Genomic DNA, 10,356 nt, shown 5'->3' with positions numbered 1-10,356 from the left:
CATATAACTAGTAATATAGCACTAAAGAACAGGGCAAAACATGTTGGCATAACTCAATCCAGTTTTAGAAATCATATATCATTTATAACAAAGTTGTAATTTTTCATCAGTTAAACTTTCATTCACTTATTATCTTGAAATAGCATGTTAGATACGAAATTTATTTCTAAAATCAGGCTAATGATGAAAAATAACAATAACATACAACTTAACACAGTGATAAAACATAGTTGCATCGGACATTTATTTGCACGCCTTGGCATTCAGCCACACACTCTATGTCACAACTATCGCCAAACATCCACTATGATATACAATAACAACATACAGCTTACAATACAAAAATAAAATAAAAATTACATTATGAAATTGAAAATAAATTCAATTAAATTGTAAGAGCTGGTCAGTGGGCCCTGTAAGGGGCATCCTGGGCGGAGATCCCTCTGTTACTTTGGTTGGATGCCTCATCCTCGTCCTCCTGTTGGCCTTGGCGAGAGCAGTGGAGGTGTAGATTCTTTCCAAGTCCAGTGTCGTCGTGTATGCCATAAGCTTGCTGGACTCACAGACAAAGGGGACGGAATGCAACTAATTGACGTCATCTTCGTCACTCACGACTGGTGATGTCATGTCTATGGTGAGTGTTGTCGCTACCTTTTTCTATCGTCTATCTGGCCAATCAATAGATGCAAGTCTGTTTGGGCGTTGTGCAAGTTTCTGAAAATGGCAGGTTATAACGAATTACTAGGTTATTTTGATGAATTACACAAACATCAATCAACAAGAAACTGACAATGCCAAGGATGATTTAAAATGAGTAATCCACAAGTAAGTTTGAATAAAAGAGAACTAAATTGAACAATCACACTTTGCACTAGTTTTCTCAAAACTCAAATTATGCAATTCATCACACTTCATTGACCGAATGTAATATCTTATTTTCTAAAGAGGACACAGAATCTATACAAACTTTGCTCTGGAGTTACATGCTTCCCAGACCAGAGGTAGTAATATGTTATATATAATATCTGAACATTTATTGCATTTTCTATGTAGTAATAATGGTACTAGTAATAGATTTTCATCAACGTTGTGGTGTCCACCTCCGTGATGTTGCTGGAATATTGCTAAAAGCGGCGTAAAACCAAACTCAGTCAGGCAGTTGTATTGTTGAAGGCACAAGTATATTCACCCAGTAGTGACTGTATGTTTACACCATTACGTCTTTGAGGTGTATTTAGAAGTGAATAATACAAGACGCGAATGTTTCCGGATGTCAAGGTCTTTATTATGTGAAAACACAATGTTTCGGAGTGAATGCTTACACCTGACGAAGGGGTAAGCATTCACTCTGAAACATGTTTTCACATAATAAAGGAGTTGACATCCATAAACCTTGTCTCTACACTATGAATTGGAAATAATTTACTACTTATAATGAAAGTCACTACAGATAGGTCAAAATTACCTTCACACATGTTTCAGCTGACCATCCTGGGTCATTCGTTATACAGTCTGCAGACTCATCATCAGCTGAAAAAAATAAACAATAACACGTTACTTTTCTTTGCATTTCTCCATTCATTCATTTGAGGTTTAACAAACCCCCAAACAATTGCAGCGACATTTATACCAACAAGCAAACTACAGATTTATCACTTTAAGGTTATGCAATGAGTAAGTGAACGGCCTGACATAAACATCCTGATGAATGAAGTTCAGTTATCTCATGTGACATAACCTTGGAGTAATTACGGTATTGTAAAATCAAGGGGTCAGTTTTACTGCCATTTCACACAGGTGTGAAGTTTATTTGGTCCAATTTGAAATCATGATTAAGTTACCGGTTATTCAAATCCATTTGCAAATGTAACTTGAGTATGGTTCATTTTGTGAAAATGTATCTAGGAAGCATAATAATAAAATATTCAAAGTGAAATTACGTCTATGTTTCATAGTACCATAAACACATACCTTCAGTTAGAGAGGGTGATCTTTTCTTCCAGGAGTGGTCGTGACACGTTTCCTCTCAACAGCCTAAATGGATAAAACAAATCAATTAATATACAATCTATTTGCTATATTTTTCAAAAATTGTAGTATATTTTTCGATAGACACTTATTTTACTTCACCAACCTTTGAAAATAGTTCGTGCAAAACTGTTTATACAGTCAGGGGACTTAAATATACGTCAGTCGGCAAAATTCTCATAGACTTGCATGCTATTTTAGTGTAGCTATGTAATTTTCATTAATTCAGTTTTCCATATTTGGTTGTCAAATTATGCAGGCTGTTAGGAAATAATCTTGGTCACAGATACATAATTTTCCGCATTGTAGTTACATGAGCAACATATATACAACATTGCGTATTCTTTCCCCATAGACCGCCATGTTAACCATGACACGCATTGAATTGAAAATAAAACGGAAATTATGTCTTTGAAGCTGAGATGATTCAGAACCCATGTGCAAAATATGAACAATATCAAACGGATATCAAATAAATTCAAGACATATTTCTAGCTGCACCAAATTAACATGTAAGTCGAATAATGCATAGTGGCGAATACCTATGGCCACTGGCTGTAATTCGATAGATTAGCTTGTTTACCAATCCGGATTATCTGTACGTAAAGTAAATAATTCATAAAACGTTATTTGACAACAAAACAAATTGGTCTTACCTGACAGGGTCGTGGTACTGCGAGTTTTTCGCAGCCATTTCCATCTTTCTTTTCCAGGTAGCGAATTCTCTCTTTCAGTGCTTTGAGGAAAACTGAGGCGGCTTTGAAAATCGCGACTCGCAAAGGCTCACGGGAAAAACACTTTGTTGTTGTTTTTCAATCTAAATCTAACATTACAGTTTGACAATATCTTTCCGCGTTATACAACAAAATAAACATACACTATACACATAAAATGTCAGCTGTGTGTTTTTATAATGATTTAGGTAGTCTCGCGTGGACGTGATCCGGTCGCCATTGTTTTATTTGTTTACATTGCCGACATCAAAGGGGACCGTGAAGGTGGAAATGAGCAGATTGAATGTGAGTACCCAACAGTGGGCTTGTATGGGCTTAAGGGTCTTCTCATCGCATTATGGGCACTAATTGCTCCTCCTCAGTGTCAAGCATCAACATGTAGGCCTAGAGAAGTGAATAAATCTGAAAACATACTCACGTTACTTTAAAGTCCTCATCGAGCTCCATGAGTCCTACTCATGAGAGATTGTGTTAGTGGCAAATAGGTGATTTTTCAAAACCCTGTCAGGAGTAGGCAATATACGTTCTGCTGGAGTTAAAACTTCACCAGGTAAGTAATTTACCTATTGAGCTCAAAACATGCACATGTATTAGACATGCTTATATCATGTTCATTCTTTTCAGTTCTACACGTAGATCTACGTACATTCCCTGTATTATAACTTTACTTATCTAATTATATGTGATGTCAGCTCAATATATCTACGTGAGCGAGTTTAGTATTACGCCGCACTCGGCAATATTCCAGCTATATGGCGGTATTTATCCAATTATACCAGTACATCTTTTTTATCATTTTATTACCATTAAAACAATTATAACATATACTTTACACTCATAGCTTTGTGTAATAATTTAGGTAATCAATTATTGAACCTCTTAGCCTTACAATGCATCGACACAAGTCACGTATAACATTTCTAAAAGAATCATTGTTTCAATTATTTGATTTACAGATACGTATTGTGGATCCACTGACTTGTTGGAGATTGACAAGAGGCTTGGCTTGGTAATCATTTATAGTTACACCATACCATGCTCCCAATTTCATTAAAGGAAATCTTAAAACAATATTTTTTTATTCATCAGCATTTAGTCAAAACAAGTAAACACTAAATAGATACATAGAATAAATTTCTTTATCTTTGTGAAAAATATAATCACTCAAAATGTAACAGTGCGTGGATTCCAGTGTAACCATAAGTTTAACATATGTTATATATGGGATTACACTTTCATAAGTTAAGATATGTTGATATGTTTTTCAGTTCCAAGAAAAAGACCCAGTTTTCTGTCCGCACTGCCAGTCGTTTGTTTCAAGGAAACAAGGAATCGTCTGGAATGGACGGCAGTTTCTCATCAGGTTAGTCCAAAATACTTCACTTCATAGGTTTCATTTAACGACTTCAGTTTGATCTATCCATTGCTATCCATCATATATCAATAATGAATATATTTAATTATTGTAATTTGTTTGATTGGCATTTAGAAGTTGGTGACAAATAAGAAAGTAAGAGAGTTTATGGATAACAACTTCTTTATTATATATGATGCGACGTTTCGGTATGGATTCTTATACCGTTGTCGAGCAAGAGTGTAATTATTGTATACCAGATATGTAACTGTAACTGAAAGTGAATAAGTTGTGTTACACATTTTACAGTTTTTAAATTAAATTAAAGGTCACATAAAAAAATGATATTTTATGTTACTATATTGCTGGGAAAGTTTCCTTAGAGAGTTGATAAAACTAAGAAATACCCACGATTTTTCATTCATGGGAAATGTTAGGTTTTGTATGCTTTTCTCAGTTGAGTTGGTCATTTCAATTTGAATAAGATCACATATATAATTATGTGTTACATTCAGTGTTTAAACATAATTCGTATCTATTTAAAATATGTATGTGCCGTTTTACATATGCTTCGATTTCAATTGGCGATTTGGTAGTAGATGTTACCTTGAATATGAGTACAGTAACAGTAATAAATATTACAACAATTTGCTTCAGAATACTAGGTTGGCTGCTATTTTCTGGTACCAATCAATAAAATAAGTGACATGTCAAATGGAAGATACAATATACATGTATACTACATATCTTTCCTTTGTGATTGTGAAAAAATTTGGTTACATATACAAATTAGTCGTTCTAATTATATAATTTCATTGTGATCAGATGTACCACTGCATGTTTATGAATATGTATAAATGTGTTACTTTGGCTGTTTTGCAGTTTTACTAAGCATTGTATGTATTGTATTTGCAGGATGATGAAGAGTCTGTGTGGGATGATAAGGATGGCAACGATGTTGTGCCAGACATCAACCAGGACTCTTCATATTCACCCACAGATCTTAAGTAGAGCATACACCATCTGTTTGCGGTTGTGGACTGGTTCAAGCCTTGTTGTAATCAACTTGGTTATATTTCCCCTTTCTGTGTGGCAAAACTCAGGCTCAACTCAAGGCTCTGCGTCATATGTACCACATCAGAGGATTGTTGGCTGCTCAGTGTGAGTGCAACAGAAGCTTCATGGTTGTAAGCAAGTTGCCAAGTCTTTACTATGTGAGATTGTTAGTGTGTATATGTTAAGATACATTGAGACAGCTTCAAATGTACACTTCATGTATATGTATATGGGCCCATGACCTTTCATACAATAAACATTTGAATTTGATTTGAAATCTGTTTTATAAATACCACAGCGAATATGTTATGCCTGCACTAGTAGACCTCATTTCATCATATGCATAAAATGTTGTAGGGCTTTGACATATTTGTATTTGCATATTCATACAGAATTTGTTTTCTCCAATGCTGAAAATTCCCTTTTGATATGGGCATGCATGCATGCATGCAGACAGACAGACAGACAGACAGACAGACAGACACACACACACACACACAGACACACACACAGACACACACACAGACACACCCACAGACACACACACACACACACATTGTTGAGTACTGTTGAAATGTGAGCTATTCACAATAATGAAACAGATGAATCATAACAGTGCATGTGTCACTGTGTTTGTTGTTTTTCGGGTACAATGTAATAAATTGTACATTCACAAGTTATGCAGAATGGTAGTGAGTGAGTTGCATAGTCACATCGGTAGCCATATCGTGACTATGAAAGTCGTAACTCTAAATTTGTAAATGTGTACATGAAATAAAAACAAACTTATATACTTACCTGTCTTCGAAGGACAGTAAAATAACCAATCTATCACAAATGTACACTAAAACTGGCATGTAACCATAAACACTTTACCGGTACAGTATAAAAATGAGCTATAGATTGCCAACACCTGAAGGTTGATCAACATACTAGGGACTACGGCACGAACAGTACTTTTGCTTCCTGCATTGACCCTAACTGGATTCTGTAAACAGAAATTATCTTGCAAATGTAACAATAAGTAAATATAGTCCCCCAATGGAACAGCACAAAGCTAATTATAAGTTTGCCATTTCATCTAAGCTGAAACCAACAGAAACCTAGCGGAAACCTACATTACCCAGTATCCAATAGGTTTCCTCAATAGCGGAAACAAAGTCATTTCTCTTTGAATGTTTCAGCGAACTGAAACTAAATGGAAACGCATAATGATAGTTTCAGTTGTAGAAACTTGACGGAAACCTAGATTTGTTAGTTTCAGTTTTGTAAACTATGCGGAAACTCGCATTGTCTGTTTCCGGATACTGAAACCTAGCGGAAACCTACATTACCCAGTATCCGTTAGGTTTCCGCAAAAACGGAAACTAAGTTATTTTTGCTGTGCTACTGATCAAAGAAGTTAGAAAGTCGTGGTCCATGCTGTCCCACTATCGGACCACCTCTTCTTTCATGTCAGCAATATTTGTCAGATTTTTCTTTTTGACGCTTTCCTTCATAAGTCCCCAAACATTTTCTATTGGATTTAGGTCAGGGCTATAGCTTGGCCAATCTAATAATGTCATATTTTGGGTCTGAAACCAAGCCTGTGAATGCTTTGAACGATGTTTTGGGTCGTTGTCCTGCTGGAAAATCCAAAAATTTCCATTGAACACGTGAGCAGATGGAAGTAAATGTCCCTCGAGAATATATGTGTACCGCTCACTGTTCTTATTCCCTTCAAATACACAGAGGGGCGTTGCCCCTGACACACAGATATGACACCCCACACGTTCCGTTTCGGACTGTTTTTGGGGTGCTGATATAAAGGTTTGTTTGTTAGGTCCAGAATCTCAATGTATAAGGAAACAGCCACACGGAACTTTCATCTGAGAAAATCACATTGTCCCAGTTAAAATTTCTGTGCTGTAAGCACCGGTTCAACCTTCGCTCCTTTTGTTCAGGTTTCATGATCGGTGATGGAATTCCTCAACTTTTCTGCCAACCTATTGCATGCAGCTCAGTTCTAATTGTCTCCTTGCAGACAGCCACAGTTCCTCTATCAATCATATCCAGTCTTAAGTTTTCTTAACTCCTTCGTTTGTATTTAGAAACAAGAATGTCATCGACAGTCAATTATCTGGGCCTACCTGCGCCTCCCCGGTGCTCAATGCCAGATCCATTTGCAATATTTTTCAAAACACGATAAACAGTGGACAAAGGGATGCCTGTTCTACTTGAAATCACTTTAGCTGATCTGATGTCCTTGTTATAATACTCTAAAATCAACTTCCTCTTCTCTAAATCATCCATAATGAGGATCAATGAACATGTCGTCTGCTAGCAAGTAAACAAAGGGAGATAACTCTTCACAAACTAATGAAAAAGGAATAACGGAGTTGTCTCTCTTGAATGAAACCAAGCACTTGATAGCTGGTCAAGGTTGTTTTATACTAGAAATCTAAATAAACATATTCCTGAAATGCTCAATCATATCGTAGATATGGGAGCACATGTTGTTTAAAATAACAGAGAAGCCTTACATATATGTCTCGTCGGTCACTTTAAGCAGCATGTATTCTATATTCACTTGCATTGATATCATGTTTATGCATTTCGTTCTTCGCGGCTTTGGGTTTGTGTCGGTACAGGATTACTTATACCCGTAATGAGTGATACATCCACTCACTTCTTTTGGCCTTCACTCGTCTTGTCCTCGATATCGGGTGGCTTTATCACTCTGCTAAACCATTCGTTATTGCTTCTGTTCTTGTCCTTTTCCCTCCTTCTTACTTATGAGTATGATAATTGCACACTGAGACTGTCTAGGGCTTCTGAAGGGTCCGTTAAAGAAGAGGATATTGAGCACATCTTTTATGAACCTGTCACTCACCTCATTTGCTGTGTGCTCGTCCATTATGCATCTCATCGCTCTCACCTATACTGGTGTCAGACTGCATGAAGCGGTAAGGAGCAGAATACGGTTGTGAAAGGTGTACAATGACATTCATAATACTGAAAATGACACTTTCTAATTAATGAATGCACTTAATGTCCATATGATTACAAAGAAGGGTTCTATGATTGGACATTTCTGATTCATTAAACTTCACACTACTCCGCACTTTTGTCACGATTCCACAATATTTCACAATATTTCATCTATTGCTTGATGTAATAAATGCAAAATATTTATCTAAAACCAACAAATCGCTGCCGAAAGCAGTTCGTGAACGTGCGTCCACGAATCACTTTTAAGTAGTGATAATGCCAGATGTTCGCAAAAATTGGGTTGTGGGAGGAAATCTGAGAATAAAAAAAGGAACAGTGCCATGAAGTGATGTTCCCTTATTATATTATTATAAACTTACTTTTCATCATTTATTTTGAAGTAAATAACTACAATTTTTGTATACAGGCACATCAACCTCTGAATGTTCTGCATGATTTGGCTGGGAGAAATATGCCAGATAGAGTAATTGGACTGGTAAGAAACAAATCAAACACTTCATCTCTTCATGAGTTAATTGGAAATGTTCTTTTAATTATATGTGCATGTTTGTTCAGCATAATTCTTATAACCCGAATATCTGAATAAAGCCATATTTTTTGCAATTATGTCTAAAGGAATGTAGAAAATATACCACGCTCACCTACACAGACTTCCATACATTAGGTTTCCACGCTAAATATGTCTGCGACACAATTTCTCACTTTGCTGTAATCTACTCTGATGTCATTTACTGACTGCTTTAGAATATTGCCATAAGGTGTTTTTTTGTAATTCGTTTTACAATTCATTTTATTGTGTGTTAAAATTGAAAGTAGTAGATATGTTTCAAATTTGGATCTCTATCTCTATATGAAACCGTTTGTATCCGTTGCTTTTATCCTGTCGAAGAAGCTACCCATCATAGTGATGAAATGCGTACACAATTGTTGTCAACTGAAGATTTATCTTACGATCTGTAACTAGGTCACTCTGTTCACCCACAAGTTGTCTCAACGTCAGATCGGAATCAGTTCTGGCCTTATGACCATCACGAAGGACACTATCCTAACGGTATGTTGAATACATATACATATTCCTCAACCACAATGGTATTTGCCAGGTTGTTAACTAACACAGTTATATTCTCGACTAAATATATCACATAATATCCATACAAAGCTTCTCTTATGAACGTATCTGTCCTACAATTACGTTGCTTCGTGAAGAACCAGTTAGAATTCACTTCAACAAACCATATTGAACATGATCAGTATGCAGGGTCGTTGGTTAGGTTAACTCATAACTTTTGCCCCTTTGTTTGTACAGATCATCGGTACCCACCTCACCTACGTTTTCATTGTGATCCAGTTTAAACCGGAATCAAGTGGTGGATGTCGACTGGGTGGAAACACTACGGCAATATAGTTGAACCGACTAATACTTGACTTTGAACCTTTCGTTATTCAGTGGGATAGTTATTTCGTGTCACATTGGCTGTTTTTTAGCTAATTGTGAATAAAGCAAGTTATACATTGATAATACATGTGTAGACCATACAACCCGTCCAGTTGGAAAATTAACAGTTAAAAATAAAAGGACTGCTACGATTAAAACCAGTTGGAATTATAAATACTTTGAATGTAACGGGACCTACGTACCTTCTCAGGACAGACATTCTTTTGTTATAGCCACTAACCATCTCAATTATGTATTCAGTCATCTAAATTAATACATTTTACTTACTTTTTACAATATATATACTTAGCAAAAATTATCAATTGATTCAATATATTTTTAAACCTCAGTAAGTAAATGTGTACTGAGTTTAAAAGGATCCTTCATGCATGCTGTGGTTCTTTCATTATAAGGGATACAGAACCTTATCTCACCTTCATGTAAAATACTTTAATTTCATTGGTGAATGACGCGTTAACAAGTTTCCGTGTCACCCCTCCCCGGAGGATGACAACTGGAGAAAAAATATTACCCGCTTCCGCGGTAACCGCCAAACTCTCCGCCGAGAAGCTGTATAGCTAACAATTGTATGACGTCATAATATGACGCATGCAGTGCACGGAGTTCGAAAACCGTTCGATTAGCTGTTTTGGAGTTCACCATGTACACATTTATTTTACCTACTTTCACAGCTTTATTTCAACTATTTTATACCTTAACTCATTTGCACACCCAACTTAAACACAACTGACCATTTT

General features: G+C 36.2%; 1 long non-coding RNA gene across 1 annotated transcript; it reads left to right on the top strand.

Moving 5' to 3' along the window:
* Window positions 1-8,462: 8,462 nt before the first annotated feature.
* Window positions 8,463-10,012, top strand: LOC124273464. The gene is made up of 3 exons (XR_006897660.1): window positions 8,463-8,638; window positions 9,128-9,214; window positions 9,470-10,012. It is a non-coding gene; the product is annotated as an uncharacterized LOC124273464 (long non-coding RNA).
* The last annotated feature ends 344 nt before the right edge of the window (window positions 10,013-10,356 follow it).

Source organism: Haliotis rubra, unplaced genomic scaffold (genome assembly GCF_003918875.1).
Source record: "Haliotis rubra isolate DU_JTF1 unplaced genomic scaffold, ASM391887v1 Scf1033, whole genome shotgun sequence".
NCBI classification, from domain to species: domain Eukaryota; kingdom Metazoa; phylum Mollusca; class Gastropoda; order Lepetellida; family Haliotidae; genus Haliotis; species Haliotis rubra.
This window is presented reverse-complemented; position numbering and strand designations above follow the sequence as displayed.